General features: G+C 37.5%; 1 protein-coding gene and 1 pseudogene across 7 annotated transcripts in view; one reads left to right on the top strand and one right to left on the bottom strand.

Moving 5' to 3' along the window:
• Positions 1-18,685, bottom strand: part of LINGO2 (leucine rich repeat and Ig domain containing 2) — a 1,446,432-nt gene that overhangs the window by 304,621 nt on the left and 1,123,126 nt on the right. The window lies entirely within an intron of this gene.
• Positions 6,380-8,416, top strand: LOC147366681 (U1 small nuclear ribonucleoprotein C pseudogene; annotated as a pseudogene).

Below are 18,685 nucleotides of genomic sequence, written 5' to 3'. Positions count from 1 at the left end.
GTAGATAGGCTTCACTAGGTAGAGGTGACCAAGGAGGTATTCAGGGGAACAGCTGCAGTATGACCAATTTGGATAGATGAATAAAATTATCAGGTATTTCTAAAGAAGTGAACAGTTCAGTTGCAGGATAGTGTGATGGCTTGAAGACTAGAATCACCTGAAAGGAAGAATGCAAAGAAACTGGAGTAAAAGGGTCTTAACTTCTAATTTGAGGAACTTGTACTGAGTTAGGCAAGGAGCTACTGTGGACTATTGTAGCATCCTGACTACAGGACAGACTGAAATGATGCTGTGCAATAGAAAGAAGAACAGGATGGTTATCAGGCTAGATGGGATGGCAGGAAAGAAGATGGAAACAAAAAGAAAGGTTTAAAGATCAAAGCAATAATCCAGACAAGATTTCAGGAGAGCATGAACTCTGACAGTGGTTATGACAGTGGAGAAAAGGGGATGGATGCTGGAAACTTCACAGAACTTAAAGCATAAAGACCTGGCTGCAGATTGTATATAGAAAAAGAGAGAAAGAAGCTGGCTCTAATACTCTGAATTTGGATACATATTGTAATACTATTAAGCAAAATATGGAATTCAAATGTATGAATTTATCCTCAGAAATAAGATAATGAGTTTGGTTCTGGATATTTTGAGTTTGGGATTGCTAATGGTACCTGGTAGAGAAGAGTACAAGGAATTATAGACATAGATTGGATTAACATATAAATGTGGAAGTCATCTATGTACAGGTGGTAGTTGCAATCATTGGGATAGATGAGACAGCACAATTAGGGTACAGGAAATCCTATACCTAGGGTTTTATAAGATAAAAGTGTTTTAACATCTACTTTTGATGGGATAGGGAGAAGATCAAGAAAAGAGAAGGGCCAATAAATGAGAAAGAAAGTAGCAAAGAAAAAGAAGATACCTACAAATTAAGAAGGAATATGTTAGACGCTTTTGAACTGTGGTGTTGGAGAAGACTCTTGAGAGTCCCTTGGACTGCAAGGAGATCCAAGCAGTCCATCCTAAAGGAGATCAGTCCTGGGTGTTGGTTGGAAGGACTGATGTTGAAGCTGAAACCCCAATACTTTGGCCACCTGATGCGAAGAGCTGACTCATTTGAAAAGACCCTGATGCTTGGAAAGATTGAGGGCCTGAGGAGAAGGGGATGATGCAGGATGAGATGGTTGGATGGCATCACCGACTCAATGGACATGGGTTTGGGTGGACTCCAGGAGTTGGTGATGGACAGGGAGGCCTAGGGTGCTACAGTTCATGGGGTTGCAGAGTCGGACATGACTGAGCAACTGAACTGAACTGAAACATATACTGAAGGATATCAAATATTATTGGGAACTACTTTAAAAAACAACATAATTACAGGGATATATTGCACTCCTGTGCAATGAGACTGAATATTTAAAGAATAGCTATAGATGTCAAATTTCTTCAAACTACAGTGTATGTTAAAATGCAATGCAGATCAAATACCAACAGGACTTTTCTAGAAATTTGATAAAATTATGAGGATAGTTTAACTTGCTAAACATAACACCAGATAAAGGATAATACTGACAGTTTAAATGCAGTGAAAATGAAAATTTCTTAATAAGAGAAAGCAAAACAGGCAGCCACAGAAAGAGGAATGATGGAGGAGACTAAACCTAAGGACCAGAATTAAATCAAATGACCCAGGAACAGTATGGTTAATTAACTCATTGGTGGTTTTCATCAGAAACAGAGAATTCAATGTGTAATTGACATTAGTTAGTCCAAGGCCAATTTCTCATAAAATTTTAGACCTAGATTTGGTTTTTAAGATTTATATTGTTTTCAGGTATATAGATTTGCTGTCCGGCAGACCAACATTCTAATGGTAGAATCAGTTGGGTCACATCTCTAACATATGGGTTGTTGTGAAGATTAAATGAAATAATACATATAAAGTGCTTAGCACAACGTGTGGCACATAGCAAGTACTCAATATAGCAATGGGTATTATTATTACATGCAATAGCCCTTCCAATTTCAGATAAGGAATTTGAAGCTCTGGTAATTGACAAAGATCTAACAGGAGCTGGCAGAACAAGAACTAAAATCCAGAAATTCCCTGAGGTCACAGGCTATATTTAAACCCTAGTAAGCTTTTGGTCCTGCTTTATTAATACCATGAACTATGATCACCCTGCTGTGCATAGAATAGGAGCCCACGTAAAGGATAAAACAGAAGTTCAGCTTTTCTTTGCTGTTTTCCTCTAAGTTCTTTCACGTTATCTGGTTCAGCTATAAGTTAAGTGAGAATGGCACGTTTACACATTTAGTGATAGTTTTCTAAAACGGAAATTCAGATATAGTTGTTCTGTTGTTCCCTTCTATGTAGTTGGTATGTGTTGTTTAACAATAAAAGCGGTGTTCTTTTTTGTTATGTTAACATTAAATATTTAGACTACCCACCAAGTATTATTTGGAACTCAGCAATTTAAAAAAAAAACATTAAAAGGTTCCTAAAAGAACTATTTAGAATCCCTCTAGTTAATAGTCACATACTATGTAATCGAGTTACAAACAGATCTTCCGCTAGAGGGCTTTTGCTCTGGTTACAATCCTTTCGCGGATTTCAGTGTGAGCAGTATGGATGCTTAGTTTTTTTTGTTTGTTTGTTTTTGTTTTTTAAATTTAAATTTTATTTTATTTTTAAGCTTTACATAATTGTATTAGTTTTGCCAAATATCAAAATGAATCTGCCACAGGTATACATGTGCTCCCCATCCTGAACCCTCCTCCCTCCTCCCTCCCCATACCATCCCTCTGGGTCGTCCCAGTGCACTAGCCCCAAGCATCCAGTATCGTGCATCGAACCTGGACTGGCATCTCGTTTCATACATGATATTTTACATGTTTCAATGCCATTCTCCCAAATCTTCCCACCCTCTCCCTCTCCCACAGAGTCCATAAGACTGTTCTATACATCAGTGTCTCTTTTGCTGTCTCGTACACAGGGTTATTGTTACCATCTTTCTAAATTCCATATATATGCGTTAGTATACTGTATTGGTGTTTTTCCTTCTGGCTTACTTCACTCTGTATAATAGGCTCCAGTTTCATCCACCTCATTAGAACTGATTCAAATGTATTCTTTTTAATGGCTGAGTAGCACTCCATTGTGTATATGTACATCTGACTGGTATTCAAAGGAGGGCTACAGAAAGACAGCTGCAAAGGAGCCACGTCTACTGAATGGCTGAAATGCAAGCCACGCCTCCCCAAGCCACGCCCGCTCCACCATCCGTCATGCAGCAAAAGCATGAGACACTATGATGGCAACAGGCTATTAATTAATTAACCAACGTAAACAAGGCTTTATTTTTTTTCTCAAAAATAAATAAAAGCACAGTTTATGTAAAGTCTCATCTTAATGGTTCCATCTATTTACAATTCACTAAACAATGTACCAGCCTTAGTAAGAGATGGATCCTCTAGTTTTGAGTCAGGTACCTACCTAAGGGAAAGTTCCCTACTCTTAAAACAATCTAGTATAAATTCCCTCTGCACAATATCTTACGAAGGAGGCACAAAGTCACTGGAAGAAAACTTGTACTACATTTTATGATTTTGTAAGGCAGCTCTGCCTCTATCTTTAAAACACTCTCTGTGTTAAAGAGATCAACTTTTTTATTCATCCAACTTTCTATATAGCTTCTACCTTTGATCTTGGTTTTGCCCTGTGGAATTACACGGACTCACTCTGATCCCTTTAGCACAGAACAATATCATGACTTCACTCCACACATATAGTCCTTCTTTTGGTTTAAATATTTCTTATTCCTCAGGGGAAAACGTTAGGATTTAAAATTTTATACCTAGGCCATTATTGTTTCTATGAAAAAGTCAAAGTTCAGAAAATATTAAATCTATGTGTCATTCTTTAAAATACTATCTGCATCTATGTTTAAGTAGCTTGCTATTTAAGTTTCAAGAGTGGGGAGCTAGGTCGCAAACTTATGATAAATATCAAAATTGCTTAGTTATAAAGTTAAATCTAAAAAAATAGCTGAAGATGTGTCGACAGCATTGAAAGTGTGAAAAATTATTCTTAAACTAGAATAAGATTTAGAATAGAATATGATTTTAAAATATTTTAGAGTTCTATATACACATATTTAAAAAGAAAAGAATAGGGAAAATAAAAGTAGGCAAAATTTCTCCTCCTAACTATGGAGAAAGTTAAAACATATAATTTTGTTCTTATTTCATTAAAGAGGTGATTTTAAAAAAGTGACAAAGTTCAAACGGTGTACACATATTTCCCAAAATGTTGAAAATAAAGCAAATAATCTTGGGTTATAGCAATAAATACATGGTACATTTCCAGTAAAAAGTCTCTGATAACTTTACAAGGAAAAATAAAATTCTAATATATATGGTTTACAAGAAAATCACTTAAAATAAAAGTAGAAACAAATATTAGAGTAACAAAGAAGAACAAAAATTCCAGGAACGAGAGTACTAATTTTAGACAGAAAATCAGACATGTTGTGAACACACACAAAAAAAGTGTATCTTAGTAAACATAAAATATCCAGTAACACAGTCACAGAACTTGGGAACTGAATAACTTAACATCAAAGTGTACACAACGAAACTGAAAAATACAATGATGATCAAACAGAAATACATCATTAGTAGGAAAACTCAACACATTCTTTCTCAGTTTTTTAATAAAGTAAAAATAAAAATCAAAAATTAAGTTATAGGAATTTAAACAAGATTAATAAAGTAAATATTGAACCACATACCACCCTAATAGATAATTCATCTCTTTTCATGTTTTCATAGTTCATTAATAAAAACTGATAACAGAAATAATTATAATTTAATTGACTTCCATAAAAGAACATCTTGTACAGACAAATGATCAAAAAAAGGCAATCAAAGAAAAATAACAAAAATTCCAACAACGGACAAAAATTACTTCTCAATTCTCTTAGGTTTAAAGCGAAAATCAAAACTACAATTGCAACTGCAGGTTGTATTAGAAGTGAAAACAATTAAAATATCTCTTAGAAAAACATGAGATATTAACCAAATATACTCTCAATTTCACATTTATACCTTTAAAAGCTTTTTAACAGACAATATAATAAAAGGAATAAAGGAAACTAAACTTTATATTAGAGAATTTGCAAACAATTTATTCAACAGATTCAATGAAAGAAGATGAAAAATTATTTATATTTATACATACACAGAAATCAATTTAAATGTGAAAAAGGTTGAATTCATAAATTAATTAAAAATTGACTCTTCAAAAACATAAAAATAAAACGGGTAATCTCCACGAGGGAAGCTACTCAAAAATTAAAAGTGTAGATAGGTTTCTAACATTAGAAAGGAAAAGGGAATAGATCTCATCTCTGTCAAATATGAAATTATTAGTTCTATTTCTGAGGTCTAATGTCTTTTATAACCTAATATCTCATATTTCAATTACAGTGGCTTTATAATGTTATTTGATATTTGATAGGGTAAATCCCTGGGCTTCCCTGATGGCTCAGTAGTAAAGAAGCTGCCTGCCAATGCAGGAGACATGGGTTTGATCCCTGGGTCCAGAAGATCCCTTGGAGAAGGAAACGGCAACCCACTCCATTACTCTAGCCAGAGAAATCCAATGGACAGAAGAGCCTGGTGGGCTATAGACTACAGGGTCACAAAAGGGTCAGACATGACTTAGCGACCAAACAGCAGGGTAAATCCCCACCTTAACAACTTAAAATACATTGAATATGACCATCCAGCTTTTATTTTTAGTAAATTTTAATTTTAAATTATTGAAAACCTCAATATTTATTGAGATTTTAACTGTACAATAAATATATAAAATAATTTACATTTGTAAAGTTCATCTTTCCACACAGGAAATGAATTTGAGTCCCAGTTTATTTCCACCTTCTTGTACATTTAACGAAAATGCTTTGTTCTTTCCCTATAACATTCACATATTTCTTACTACAGTTAACCCTTAAGTATGCGTTACACATTTTGACATCAAAATTTGTCCCATCACAATTTCTTGCTTATTTTTAATGGTATGTAGGGTTAGACTAACAAATCAAAAAGATAATAAAGCAACTTTACTAGTGAAACAAATCATATATATATATTTTTGACAAGTATCAGAATTTCAAGTTTGGCCATTATTTACTCATCACATTTCTTAAATTCCTATCATAGAAGATAATGAAAACACATAACACGGAGATCTCAATATACCATTGGAAAAGCTTTGATCAGGATTGAACAGTGGAAAGCTTGAGGATAAAGAGTAACAAGATCAAGAGATTAGCCTTGGAGAGAAAAATGCTCTCTCTATGATCAGAGAAAAATGGTAAAGGTCTGCCAGGATATCATCGAATTAGAGGGTGAAGGGGGCCTGCAAGTTGATGGACTTCAGAAAATGTGCTTAAAAGTAGTATGTGTAGGAGAGAAATTTTCCCTGTATAGAAGTCATTCACTGATAAACCATTTCCAAGTAAAACTGAACTTTTAGAGGAACGATGTGGGAAAATTAATGTTTCTATTGAAATTAAAAATTATAAATACTTAAATTTTCTGAAATGTTAAAGGGATTTTAGATATTTTCATGAGAAAGAAGTGAGAAATTATTCTCACTTACAAAATTAAATAACAAATAAGATTAATATTTTCAGCCATGTCATACATTTGGAAACCTGCATAAAATGGTATCCTCAGTTCTAAGATATGGTACTCTCTTCCTTAATGTGTTTCAAAGGACATATTCCCACATAGGTATAGTAAAACTTTCTATTTGTGTAATGATTTTGTAAGGCTACTTGCAAAGTTCTATTATCTTTCACCATATTCTGTGAGATAAGTAAGGAAAAGGGGCCATTAACTCCATTTTACAGATGATACCATCAAGACACTCAATTCCAATGACCCTTAGCATGATTATGATGAAAAGGCACATTCTGAATTCTAGGCATCTTATCAAGAGGATGCTTCTCTTGCTTTAGTTATATGTCTAGCACTATCCTTTATACTAAAATGTTCTCTAATATTTTCAGTGTTAGTATTTAAGGTTTATATTTCATGAAAAAAATTTAGTACAAAACCATCCTTATACTGTCAAATTCAAACCCCATGCTAATAATGTCTATATAACTATCTCTTATATATGACATCTTTTTCATGGAACTCGGCATGGAAAAAAGCTGAAAAATTGCATTATTTGGAAAGAAGGTCATGCCAATTGCATTGCTGTGAATATTAATAACAAGCCTCCCATTTCAATGGAAAATATCTTAGGGTCATCCAAATCTGGAATGATCTCTTTAGTCTTTTAGAACAAATTAAGGGCTGGGGCTTCCCTGGTGGCTCAGATGGTAAAGAATTGACTGCAATGCAGGAAACCTGGGTTCAATCCCTGGGTTGGGAAGATTCCCTGGAGGAAGGCATGGCAACCCACTCCAGTATTCCTGCCTGGAGAATCCCCACGGGCAGAGGAGCCTGGGGGGCTACAGTCCATGGGGTTGCAAAGAGTTGGAGATGACTGAGTGACTAAGCAGCAGCATACTGCTCTTAAGACAGATACTGTGACAGCTTAAGTATGTATGTTTCATATCTCCATTAATATAAACGACATGTATACTCTAAACAACATATATATCTTTGTCCTCTACTTCATCCCTTGTTAAGAAAAAAATGATAGACAACCTAACTGAACAAACTTGAGCTACAGTGAGTTTGGGCAGCTAAACATATTCTACTTCCTATTCACAGAATTTTTATACTACAGAGGCCATTAGAGTCTTAAGTTACATTATCAGAAGTTTAAGTATATCTGGGGCAGAGGAAAGGCACTCCCTAAAACACCCAACATACAATCCTATGGGGAACAGAGCTGCCAACGGCCTGCGGAGCAACATGCCTGTTTTATTGTGACTACTGTGATCCATTCCTCACCCACGATTCTGCCTCCGTGAGAAAGACACACTGCAGTGGTAGGAAGCACGAAGAGAATGTGAAGGACTACTATCAGAAATGCATAGAAGGGCAGGCTCAGGGCCTGGCTGATAAAACAACAGCTATTTCAACAAGGAAAGATACCTTCTATTCCATTCTCTGCTCCTCCTCCTGCAGGGGCAATGATCCCACCTCCCCCCAGTCTCCCAGGACCTCCTGCCCAGGGATGAAGCTAGCACCCCACATGGGGGGCCCTCCCATGATGCCAATGATGAGCCCTTCTCCTCCTGGGATCATGCCAGTGGGACCTGCTCCTAGAATGAGGCTGCCTATGGGAAGCCACATACCCATGATGCCTGGGCCCCCAGTGATGAGACCTTCTGCCTGTCTCATGATGGTGCCCACCTGGCGAGGAAAGACCTGACCAGAAAGATAAAGAGATTGGAGAGCCTCTTCATATCAATTTTACATTACTTGCTTTATGTAAAGCATGATCTTCATCAGAAGATCATGGTGCTGTGACTTGGGGTGTTTCCTAAGAGAATAACAAGGAAAACGTGTTCCCCCTTCCTATCAAAATGAGAGTAGTTTTGGAGGGAAGTAATGCGACCCCCCCCCCAAAAAAAAAGTAATTTTCATTTGTATTGTGAAATGTGAAAATAAAATTTTCAACTCTTTAAAAAACAGTCCTGTGGGAAATCATGTAATCAACACATATATAAAAGCCTGACTTGATTAAAAAGGAAAACCAAAATGATAGGTATCACTATAGAATAGTCGGGTGAGTATAAGTTTGACCTGCAGGGTTACTTCCATTTAATGCATATTAAAAGTTCCTGTGCTGATTCAGTCAGTGAAGGTAGGTTTCTTATTTAACAATGCTAGTGTTGAGAAATAGCAATTTTTATAAACAAACTAGAATTAGAGATCAGGCCACAATCAGCTTTGGAATACCAAGCTGGGAGATAGTTATTAATCATCGAAAAGAAAAAACCAAATAATAAGCTTTCTAGAGCTACTCTAGACCATGGTGTTACTTAGAACACCTCCTCCCCTCACCCAAAATATTTGTTGTTCAGTAATTCAGTTGTGCCTGACTCTTTGCAACCCCATGGACTGCAGCACGCCAGGCCTCCCTGTCCATCATCAACTCCTGGAGTTTACTCAAACTCATGCCCACTGAGTTGGTGATGCCATCCAACCATCTCGTCCTCTATTGTCCCCTTCTTATCCTGCCTTCAATCTTTCCCAGCATCAGGGTCTTTTCTAATGAGTCAGTCCTTTGTAATAGGTGACCAAAATACTGGAGGTTCATCTCCAGCATCATTCCTTTCAATGAATATTATGGACTGATTTCCTTTATGATTGACTGGTTTGATCGCCTTGCAGTCCATGGGACTCTCAAGGGTCTTCTCCAACACCACATTCCAAAAATATCAATTCTTTAGTACTCAGTCTTCTTCATGGTCCAACTCTCACATCCATAAATGACTATTGGAAAAACCATAGCTTTGACTAGATGGACCTTTGTTGGTAAAGTAATGTCTCTGCTTTTTAATATGCTGTCTAGGTTGGTCATAGCTTTTCTTCCAAGGAACAAGCATCTTTTAATTTCGTGGCTGCAGTCACCATCTGCTGTGATTTTGGAGCCCAAGAAAATAAAGTCTGTCATTGTTTCCCATCTATATGCCATGAAGTGATGGGACCAGAGCCCAAGAAAAGAAAATCTGTCACAGCTTCCACTTTTTCCCTTTTGTCATGAAGTTAGGGGACCAGATGCTATGATCTTAGTTTTTTGAATGTTGAGTTTTAAGCCAGCTTTTTCACTCTCCTCTTTTGCCTTCATCAAGAGGCTCTTTAGTTCTTCCTTTTCTGCCATAAGGGTGGTATCATGTGCATATCTGAGGTTATTGATATTTCTCCCAGCAATCTTGATTCCTGCTTGTGCTTCATTCAGCCTGGCATTTTGCATGATGTACTCTGAATATAAGTTAAATAAGCAGGGTGACAATATACAGCCTTGACATACTGCTTTCCCAATTTGGAACTAGTTCATTGTTCCATGTCTGGTTCTAACTGTTGCTTCAACATGTACACATACAAATGTGCACAATTACATATATTAACATATACATGTTAACATATATTAACATATATCAACATATAACATATTACATATATTATACATATATAATATGATTTGTGGGAAGATATATTTCAGGAAAAATAAGGTGCAGAGTACATTTTACTTTAGAAAATACCTTTGCAACATTGTACCTATCTACCTATCTATCTTCCTAAACTCAATTTGATTCATGTGGCTATTTATTCATAGGAAAAATCTTTGAAGTTTTACCCAAAACCCTCTAGAGTAATTTGACCTGAAGATGTATACTTCTTCTGGTGAAAGTATATTTTCCTATGCTGAAAAGGAAGTTTAATGTATTTGATATACTCAGACCAGTGATTGAGTTTGGATCAGATATTAATCTTTATTTTTCAAGTTTCTTAGAATAACTGTGGCTATAAATGTGTTTAATAGGCTTACTACACATGAACTGCAACAAGAATTATTTAAAACTAAAAATAAAAGAAGAAGGAAAGTAAGAGGATAGTCTTTCTTTTTTTCTTCTTTTTTTTCACAATCATGTGCTTTACAAAAGAAGGTTCCTTAAAATAATGGGCCATAAGAGATTTTTCTAGATTGAAGTAGGTTGATTGAATAATCAAATTCCACAGCCTAATGGAAATAATAATCCTGCTAAAGCCCAACTTTGCAAAAAAAAAAAAAAACCCACTTGAGTTTATTGGAGAGAATTTTGTATCAATGCTAAATGAGATAGCAAGCATGCAAGAATAATTACTTTTACTTACTGTTCTCATTAAAGAAAAAAAATGAGTTATCATTCTTTTAGTCAGAAATAAAAATTCTTTCCCTATCATTACCATTAACTTGACTTGTTTTATAATTTAGAGAAGAAATCCTTTAAAATTCTTTCTTGAAGTAAAAGAAGGAATAGGCAATTTGAATCAAACAAAAGGGGGCACTTTTTCTTTGATCTAACAATTATCTTAAGTTTTTGACAAAAGTGCTACAAATTATCCTGATGGGAAGGGCAGTGTTTGGGTGCCCTGACTATTATGCTTCAATTTAACATTCACTTTCAGACATGAAAAAATCTGACTATAAAGACAAGGGGGAAAAAAAATGTTCTGTTTTCTCACTGTGGGAAGAAATGGAAGTTGACTAAAAGTGAGTACTACTTGAAGCCCCTGTCCTCATGGACCTTACAAACTTGTGGTTAGGAAAGTAAAGGGTTTGGCATGTTGGTAACATCTTTTTGAGTTCTCATGACACAGTGACTTCCATGCTATTATTTTCAAAATATGCAGAGAGACGTTGGTTTCTGGGAAGATGGAATGGACGTACTTTCTCCTGTTTCTCTCACTAAGTGCAACTAAAATCCCATAGCGTATACACAAAGTGAACACAAAATTTTGAAGGGCAAGATGGGTTTTCTTTTCCCTAATATATGCACATTTGGAGCTGAAGAACCCAGTAGCATGGAAACACCAACAACAGGTACAGACCAAAATAGTGCCAACAGAAGCCTCCCCTCAGGGATGCAGGGGACACAGGTTTGATCCCTGGCCAGGGAACTAAGATTCCATATGTCAAGGAGAAACTAAGCCAGTGAGCCACAACTAGAGAGGCTGTGTGCTGTAGTGAAAGATCCCGCCTGCCACAACTAGGACCCAATCCAGGCAAATAAATTAAATATTTCCTTTTTAAAAGTCTGCCCTCCAGTGAAAGGGCCAGGCAAGGAGCAGCTGAGCAAGACAGGAAATTTGAAGAAAATAATGGTTCTGCTCCAGGCAAAGACTACGGAAAAACCTCTGGCCCCACCTGTACTCGTGCCAGCAAGGGCTGAATGGGGAGGCCAGGCGGCTAGCCCAGAGGGACTATAACAAAGCCAACACCCTCCCCAGAGAGGAGTCAGACAGGGAGCTGACCCCATCTCTATCAGTCAGTAAGGAGAGGCCAGTAGAGACCCTGTGAGGAGCTGGTTCTTCCACCCACACTGGGAAGTAATGAGGTGCTTCTCCCCTTTGAGGGGTTGTCAGAGGAGGACTGGGGAGAGTCAGGACATCTACCATTAACCAGTGGTGGCGAAGCCATGCCTACCGTGGTGTCAGTGGAGAACAAGTGGGGAACAGGAATGCCCATCTCCATCTACAGGGGAGGAACCTCCCTACCCAGTGAATATATGCCTAGAGGTCACCTCCACGTAGAAGTAATAAGGTGCCTTCTCCCTTTCTCTAAGGGTAAACACAGATTAAAAAAAAAAAAAAAACAATTTTGCCTGGCGCAAAAAGGGAGACATTTCCATTCCCCTCCCCTTGCTTAGAGAATTTGCTTTAGAAAACTTTTATTTGTGATTCTTTTCCTGCCCCTTTGAGCAATATGTACATCTTTTTGAAAGCTAAATAAGCCTCTTGCCAGTGTTGAAGAACCTAGGAACTTTTTTTCACAAGGACCTGGCTGCCCTCTCTTTGAAACTAAATCATCAAAGAAGATAACATCTCTATCCCCAATTTCCATAGAAGGACAGAAGCCTGAATTTCTCAGGATGGTGCAAAGCTACCTCCTGTCCTATAGATATGAGAAGTTTAATTCTCATTTGGATAAAGGCACTTAGGAAACACAGATTGTCACCCTAGTTATCAGGCCGATGTAGGATGAACTCTGTGTGACAGATATTAAGTCCTCTTATGTGAGAACTGGTTATCATTTATCCTGAAAACATGCAGGCTATGGATTGTATCTCCTGGTTATACAAAAGGCTGAGATTTCTTTCTGTTTTTGCAGTCTCAGAAGATTGCCTGTGATACGCATCACAGTCTGGTTTCAATTATTCAGTGACAAAACTGTTGTCTCGTCTCTCTTTGGGGAGAATTTTTTCTGGGTTGGCAGAATATTTTATTATTGATTATATTTTACTAAGAGTAAAAATGATTCTGCTAACATCCTGATGTTGAAGGGGCTCAGAGCAATCCTCCTCCCGAGTGTCCCTTTTGCATACGAATTACACTGACCTGAAGTTGACAAAGACTGACAAAGTTGACATTGACAAAGACTCAGGAAAAAGGTGTTTTGTTTTGTTTTTCACCTTCGCCTTAACTGGCTAAAATAATTTAGATAGATGACCTGGTACAGGGAGAAAACTATCACAAGAGATTAAAAAAAACATGGGCCAGGTGTGGTAAGCTAGGGGGAAGCCAGCAGGGCCTATTTGTTCAAAGTCCTCTCTGTGTCTACTGTCTCTGAATGGCAAGGTGAGCATTTGTTTACCAAATATTTGCTCTTTCCATCTTTTTGTGAATTGTCTTCCTTTCTCTTGAAACTACACACTCCCACCCCTTTTTCCTTAGCTCAGAATGGCATATGAGCCTCAACTGCTTGCCTGTTAGGGAACCTCTCATTGTCTCTGTGGATTTCCTGTACATACATCATTTTTTCTTTTCGTTACTCTTAGGTCAATTTAACTAACAGACCAACCAAAAGAACCTAGAAGGGTAGAGGAAAATTTTCCTCCCCTACAATAAATAAGTTAATGTATTATCTATAAAATAAAGTAATATAACAGCACACTAATATATATTAATAACAGGGAAAATAAATCTCAAAATTTAAAAATAAATCAGAGACAGAGAGGGATATATAATGATAAAAGGGTCAGTTCTTCAAGAAGGTGTAGCAATCTGAAAAGTGCCTACCTATGCGTGCATGCTCAGTCGTGTCTGACTTTTTGCAACCCTATGGACTGTAGCCCACCAGGATCCTTTGTCCATGGCATTTTTCAGGCAAGGATACTGGAGTGGGTTGTCATTCCCTTCCCCAGGGGATCCTCCCAACCCAGGGACTGAACATGAATCTCCTGTGTCTCCTGCATTGGCAGGCTGATTCTTTACCACTGAGCCACCTGAGAAGCCCTATAACAAATAACAGAACTGCAGAAAAGCACAGAGATTATGGGTAAGATTGTATATCTGAAGTTGATCTCATTGAAGAAATAATAGACCAGAAAAAAGAGTGGAAGAGAGGATGGAATGTTAAAGCAAGAGGAGATCTTGATTCATATGTAAGTTCTATCACTAAATAGCTATGTGATAAATGAGCTTGGACAATTCGCTTATCTTTCTGAACCTCAGTTTCTGCATTTTTTGTAAAATCTACAGTTACATAGATGACTCACAAGTTTCTTTCCAGTCTAAAATTTTAGATCTCTCTGAGATCATGTAATTTTGTGTGTTCTGGAAATGGATAATTTTGAGAACAAGCACAAATACTTATAATGAGAGTTTTTAAAGTAGTTTTTTTTTACATTCTTAGAATTTTGGAAATGGTTTATACAGAGATAATAATATAGATGGAATGGAAGTTAAGAAATCATAGTCAACAAGTTTTGAAACAAACCACATTGTAAATATCTTACTCTGAAAATAGCATACCACTTTTGAAATGGCCTTAGCATATACTAAAGAACACCCTGAGCATAATGCCAAAATTCACATATGAATAGTAAATTATTTTTAAAATGGGAACTATGGTTGAGAGAAATCAGCAGATTGTACTTCCATTCTAAGCCAACATTATTCTGACCTTGAATCATGAGTTATATTTCAAGAAAAATCCAGTCAAATTAGAGCAATCAGTGAAAATACATGTTCTATTTTACTACATATAGCATTATATATAGTATGTACGTACTCACAGATGTATATTATGCCATAATATATATATCATAGTAGATACATATTATGCAATATAATAGTATCAGAAAATGCTACTCTATTAAAAACCTTAGAGGAACTTCCCTGCTGGTCCAGTGGTTAAGACTTAGTGCTTCTGCTGCAGGAGGAACAAGTTCAATCCCTGGTTGGGAAATAAGATTCCACATGCCCCACGGCCAAAAAGTTAAATGAATAAATGGGCCAAAATACTTTAAAAATTTTATAAATAATTTCCTTCAACACCTACTTTAAACCAGTGAGGAGATTAATAACAGCATTTAAGTGAGCAATATACAAAATGAGGGGGATCCTGGTATTTCATTACATCCATATCAGTTCAGTCACCCAGTCGTGTCTGACTCTTTGCAACCCCATGGACTGCAGACGCCAGGCCTCCCTGTCCATCATCAACTCCTGGAGTTTACTCAAACTCATGCCCACTGAGTCGGTGATGCCATCCAACCATCTCATCCTCTGTCGTCCCCTTCTCCTTTCACCTTCAATCTTTCCCAGCAACAGGGTCTTTTCAAATGAGTCAGTTCTTTGCATCAGGTAGCCAAAGTATTGGAGTTTCAGCTTCCACATCAGTCCTTCCAATGAACATTCAGGACTGATTTCCTTTAGGATGGACTGGTTGGATCTCTTTGCAGTCTGGGGACTCTCAAGAGTCTCCGCCAAAGTAACAGTTCAAAAGCATCAATACTTCGGTGCTCAGCTTTCTTTATAGTCCAACTCTCTCATCCATATACAACTACTGGAACAACCATGACTTTTACTAGGTAGACCTTTGTTGGCAAAGTAATGTCTCTGCTTTTGAATATGCTGTCTAGGTGGGTCATAACTTTTATTCCAAGGAGCAAGCGTCTTTTAATTTCATGGCTGCAGTCATCATCTGCAGTGATTTTGGAGCCCCCCAAAATAAAGTCTGTCACTGTTTCTATTGTTTCCCTATTTGCCATGAAGTGATGGGACCAGATGCCATGATCTTAGTTTCCTGAATGTTGACTTTTAAGCCAATTTGTTCACTATCCTCTTTCACTTTCATCAAGAGTCTGTCAGGAATATGGTCAAGTCAAGATGTAGCTGCTGCTATGCTGTGGTCAGTCATTTCTGACTCTTTGTGACTATATGGATTGTAGCCCATTAGGCCCCTCTGTTCATGGGATTGTCCAGGCAAGAATACTGGAATGGATTGCCATTTCCTCCTCCAGGGAATCTTCCCAACTCAGGGACTGAACCTGCGCCTCCTGGTTCTCCTGCACTGCAGGCAGGTCTTTACCACTGAGCCATCGGAGAAGCCCTCAAGATGTATCAGTTCAGTCACTCAGTCGTGTCCGACTGTTTGCGACCCCATGAATCGCAGCATGCCAGGCCGCCCTGTCCATCACCAATTCCCGGAGTTCACCCAAACTCACGTCCATCAAGTCAGTGATGCCATCCAGCCATCTCATCCTCTGTCGTCCCCTTCTCCTCCTCCCCCCAATCCCTCCCAGCATCAGAGTCTTTTCCAATGAGTCAACTCTTCGCATGAGGTGGTCAAAGTACTGGAGTTTCAGCTTCAGCATCATTCCTTCCAAAGAAATCCCAGGGTGGATCTCCTTCAGAATGGACTGGTTGGATCTCCTTGAAGTCCAAGGGACTCTCAAGAGTCTTCTCCAACACCACAGTTCAAAAGCATCAATTCTTTGGCGTTCAGCCTTCTTCACAGTCCAACTCTCACATCCATACATGACCACAGGAAAAACCATAGCCTTGACTAGACGGACCTTGTTGCCAAAGTAATGTCTCTGCTTTTCAATATGCTATCTAGGTTGGTCAAAACTTTCCTTCCAAGGAGTAAGCGTCTTTTAATTTCAAGATGTGTATTGGGTGTTAATTTAGAGTAACTTAAATAAATGGTGCCACGTTCCCTGTATTCAAAATAATTAAACAAAAGAAGCTGGCATTTAAAAATAAAAGTTCTATAAGCTATGTGTTAGCATGAAAAGTAAGTAACAAGTAAGTATTTTCAGAACAACTATCAAACCTAACTTCCTCATGTTTCAACTTGCTAAAAAAAAAAAAGAATACATAGTTATTATTTTCCTCTATAAATAGGTGGAAAAAATAAAGCAGAAAAAAATAAATGGATGTTTCAAGTCATTATAGTACATATATTGATTTTCATGGGGCATTAGAACAGATGCACATTTCTTTCTTTGAGAGTACAGTTTCATTAAATCTTAAAAGTACACTGTAGGATATTGACAAATGCCCAATGAGAAATTCTGTCAACAAGCGTTTTTTGACCACTTAACTCTGCAGGGCACTATACTAAACACAATGAGACGTCACAAAAGAAATGCAAGGCATGGCCCTTGGGTTTATGGAAATTAAAAACAAAGACTTGTGCATATGCAAGGCATGGCCCTTGGGTTTATGGAAATTAAAAACAAAGACTCGTGCATACTTTAGAATTTAAGATAATCTGTTGTAGTAGGTGAGCAAAGGAACATTATTATTTCCTTCACTCAGTCAAGAGGTAAATATATTCCTAGCTATTCTCAGCAGTAAGTTAAACGATTCCTCTTACTTGCATTATATTCTTGTATCCATGTTTTTAGTAGTTCCTCCTGGAAATTAAATAAATGTTAAATGAAGAAAGTCTCTTCTCAAATTCAAACAACAGAATCAATTAAGATGGTAGGAATTAAAAATCCCAGGGTTTGGAAGCAGTCCAACTTGGGGCCGAATGGCATTTTCACCATTTTCACCATGTAGCCTGGGGAACCTAACATCCCCTCTGATCTCAGATCTCATTTTCCTCATTTCTTAAACCAGGCTCATAAAAGGCCAACCTAAGAGCATTATTGTAAAAAGTGAATTATACATAATTACATATTAAAGTGTTTAGTATACTACCTAGTACATAATAGTTGCTTAGTAAATTTTAGGCATCATTAAAATTAATAATAACAATACGACTGTTATTTATAAAATTTGGCAGACTATAATAAGGAACATTTATATTTAGGTATGGTTTCCACTGTACTATTGGAATATGACAATAAAATGGGATTAAAAAACCCTAAAATATGCAGAAATGTTTCCCTATTTTCTCAACACCTTCTTAATACACTATATCCAGTTTTTCAGAATAAAGAGACTACTTTCAGGTCCCTTGTTTTATCTGCCTAGATAAAATATAGACACATGCCGGGAGCTGGCATACTGCATATTGAGTGCATATTGCATATTGAGTGCAGCACTTTCCACAGCATCATCTTTCAGGATCTGGAATAGCTCAACTAGAATTCTATCACTGCCGGGAGCCAGTGTGAGGCACTCCGCCCGTGGCAAAGGTCATGAGGAAGGAGGCTCGGCATACACAAAGGCGGGATTGAGCCTCAGGAGTCCCCCTGGAAATTCTCGAGCATCTACCCCCAAAACCAGAGTCTGCCTACTTTCTGCTTTGTGCTTTCACCTACACCTCTGACTTTACGGGGGGCTGTCCCCCACTACCTCTCTCTGAAAAAAGAGTTAGCTTACAACTCCAGTTAATAATTCCTGGGTGTGACAGTGTTTCAACCTACAAACTCCTTTGGAAATCCTCTAGCCTGCCTGAATAGGTTTTTCCGGCCACATGTGATTGTTCAGAGCCTCCCAACTGTGAGAGGCAGGAGATGTTCTAAACTGTCTAAACACAGATTCTTTTGAGTAGTTAAAAGATTGATTAGAAATTGTATTGGTGAAGGGTTTTTCACTTATTGGGCCAATGTTTGCTGCTAAGTCTCCATACCCCTTACCTACTGTGTCCTTGGCAGTGTATTGATTGATATAATGGGTGTATAGAAATGTAAGTAGTAGCCTCAATGTTTGTAATCTTGGACCCTTGAGTTAATTCTTTTCTTGATTGAGCCCACCTCACCTT

This window comes from Bos grunniens, chromosome 8 (assembly GCF_055505025.1).
Source record: "Bos grunniens cultivar Pamir isolate PY7600 chromosome 8, Bosgru_T2T1.0, whole genome shotgun sequence".
NCBI lineage: Eukaryota > Metazoa > Chordata > Mammalia > Artiodactyla > Bovidae > Bos > Bos grunniens.
Note: the sequence above shows the minus strand (reverse complement) of the source record. Positions and strands in the feature narration are given on the sequence as shown.